We start from the raw sequence: 3,218 nt of genomic DNA, 5'->3' as shown, positions 1-3,218 counted from the left end.
CTTATCGAAAAGAGCTACAACTGACCCCCTATACTTGTGGGTCATCACTTAGCCACCATTCATCACTATCATACATGTTATGCTAGTATCATTGCACATCCTGGTACACTGCCAGAGGCATCCATATAGAGTCATATGTTTCAGTTTTATCAAGTTGTAATATTGAGTTGTAAGTAAATAGAAGTGTGATGATCATCATTATTAGAGCATTGTCCCAGTGAGGAAATAAAATAAATTTTAAAAAATAAGAAGAAAAGAAATAGGCCAAAAAGATCCCAACAAAAAAACGAGGGAAAAGAGAGAAGGGGCAATGTTACTATCATTTTCCACACTTGTGCTTCAAAGTAGCACCATGTTTTTCATATAAAGAGTCTCCTATGTTGTCACTTTCATATACAGCTCATTTGGCACCCAGGTTTTTATTTCATTTGGTGGAAATGAAATGAAATCCCATTCCTAGAAGGATTTCATTTGGTGGATTTTTAATTCCAAGTTGAATTTTCTTGTTTGGCTGCCAGCGGATTTGTGAAATGAATGTTATATGTTGTTTGGCTGCTATGTTGAATTGTAATCACTATCAAAATGCATATCTCAGCATGTACATTCACACATTTAAAATCTAAAAATGATAATCAACCAAAAAATAACTGTTTATTTTCTTCAATGATCAAGAACAAAAAGTTCTAGACAGCATCATCGTCATTCACACATCCAAATATGTCAAATATAATCATCTAAAATGCAGATGATAATAGTGATAAGATCTTTGAAGGACCATAAAGCAGAAATCGACATATTTAAATTCAATTACAACTACCATGTCCATCTCCATAAAGCACAAAATGTAGTACAACACAAAAAAAACAAAGCTTCATTAAGCTTCAAAGTTTGTAGTAAGCAAGGTTTGGAAGATAAAATACTGCAGCTTATAATCACAAGTGCATTACAACAATAAAAACTAAAAATTTGCATCCAATTAAGGTCATATAGCTTGACTCGAGGACCCGTTTCTTTTCCATTCGACTTGAGCATGATGTCATAGACTGCCAACATGTCATCTTCTAGCTCAAACAATCACCGCTGCCCGCTTTCTTGTCTTTGTCTTCTCACCCATTGAACTAGCAAAATTAGGAGCAAGACATCAATTTGGCATCAATGAAAGGTAATGCATACTCATCAAAGAATAATATATTGTTCATTAAGAAAACTGATGGACAATTACGTGTGCCATTTTAACAGTGTGCATGAGTTAACATTAGAGAACGACATGTCATAAAACAATTATAACATTTTAGCATATGAAGTTTCAGAACCTGAAAATAACCCTGTTGGATAGCTTGTTTCCTTCCAGAATTATTGTTGCTGCTGCGACAGAATATGGTCTATCATGGTAGTCTATTGTTGAGTGAATTTCTTTATAAATTCTAGCTTCAGCGGCAATAGCAAGTACATGCAGAAGAGTCAGTTGTGACCAACAGTTTTTGTGGAATAGCTCGACTGATTGATGTCCATAGAGAGAATCCGGAAAAAATAAAAAACTAACGAATATGGCTTTGGCAATGTGCATGGTGTTATGTTAAAAGTTGTTAACCATTCTGGAGAAAGAAGGCCAACAGTAAATAATTTTTGTGTGGTCAAATATCCTTCTTTCTGCTGTTGTGAGCAATATGAGGTGTCCACTGAAGTCAGCTATCTGATATGTGTGCAGTCCTAGAAAGGTTATTCACACACACCAACTGGCTCCACTTACTTGTTACAAAGGTTATTCACAAACACCAACAAAGAGTGCATCAACCAATGGTCTAATAGCACTCCAATATCACTATGAAGAATTAATATGTCATGGAATTACTAGTACTCACCAACGCACATAGGTTACTTCAGGACACTACTCGAGTGAGTGCATCAACCAATTGCTTGCTCGACTTACTTGTTGCTTATCTCCAACATCATCTGATGTAATTAGCAAAAAAGAAAAAATAAACTATTAAATACCCTCAATAGACTGAGAGGCAAAGACTTGAAGATACAAACAAGAAACTGAGTTAAGAACTTAAGCAGGCACGCTGTTCATTATACAATGTTGGCAAAGCTTCATAGGGAGTGGCATTAGGTTAAAGAGTATACTATTACCTGCCCTTCACTACATATAATGTTGTTGGCAAGACTTAGATTACACCGCCAAATTTGTCATAACTATAAGTACAAATTGGTCAATAGCTTTTTCTTCCATAGATTTAGCACTAGTAATTTGTAAATTGTTAGGTTAAATTTGTAAGGTTGTCATCCTATTTTTAATTGCATCAGGTTCCATACATTATACGTACAACCTGAGTAAACAAAAAGCTATACATCAGGTTAAGGATTATACTGTACACGTGCAAATTACAACAAGAACGCGCTCATTAATTGTTTCTATATCCAATAGCATTAATTAAGCAGCCACGCCATGGATGGAGCTTACTCGCCGAAGGTGGATGAAGTTCATGGCTTGGACATCAGGATCCGACAAGGGGTGGATGGATCCGGCAATGGATGAGAGCAGATGGACGAGGATGACGTCCTGCCGTCGATCGAGTGGACTGGGTTAGGGCTGTGAGATGCAATAGAAGATAGTGGGAAGAAGAGGCAGAGGAGAAGCATACCGACGGCGAGAGGGATAGGTTACAAGTTACCTTGACATCGGGGTGTCCTTGCGACCTTGCCCGAGGGGTACGGTGGGACATGGGCGGAGGAGAGGGAGCAGGAGGGGGCGACCTTGACGGCGGAGAGGGAGCAGGATGGGGCGACCGTGCCGGAGGAGAGGGAGCAGGCCGTGGTGACCTTGCCAGAGGAGAGGAAACGGGGCGGGGTGACCTTGCCGGAGGAGAGGGTGGCGGCGAGGTGGAGTCATTGGCGTCGGGGGATAGGGATCGGGAGAGGAGGGCTCCGTCGAATCCATGCAAATGACAATGTCCCACGAGGGATTTCGGTCCAGGCAAGGTTCCTATTCGCTGGAATTAATAAATGAATTCCAAGCTCCAATTCCATGACAGCAAAACAAGTTGGGGTCGGAATTAAGAAATGAAATCCGCGAATTCCGACCCAAATGAAAGGAGCCAAACGAGCTGTTATAGAACTTGGCTTGTATATTCTGATGATGGGTTTCCTCAAATGCCTGAGGTCTTCATGAGCAAGCAAGTTGGATGCACACCCACTTAGTTTTCAAATTGAGCTCT

General features: G+C 39.8%; 1 long non-coding RNA gene across 1 annotated transcript; it reads right to left on the bottom strand.

Annotated features, from left to right (window-relative positions):
* Window positions 1–752: 752 nt before the first annotated feature.
* On the bottom strand, window positions 753–2,985 carry LOC123074498 (uncharacterized). Its single transcript, XR_006435993.1, has 4 exons — window positions 2,676–2,985; window positions 2,465–2,563; window positions 1,863–1,953; window positions 753–1,118 (listed from the first exon to the last, which is right to left on the bottom strand). It is a non-coding gene; the product is annotated as an uncharacterized lncRNA (long non-coding RNA).
* Window positions 2,986–3,218: the final 233 nt, after the last annotated feature.

Source organism: Triticum aestivum, chromosome 3D (genome assembly GCF_018294505.1).
Source record: "Triticum aestivum cultivar Chinese Spring chromosome 3D, IWGSC CS RefSeq v2.1, whole genome shotgun sequence".
Lineage (NCBI taxonomy): Eukaryota > Viridiplantae > Streptophyta > Magnoliopsida > Poales > Poaceae > Triticum > Triticum aestivum.
The sequence above is the reverse complement of the archived record's forward strand: the minus strand, read 5'-3'. Positions and strand labels throughout refer to the sequence as shown.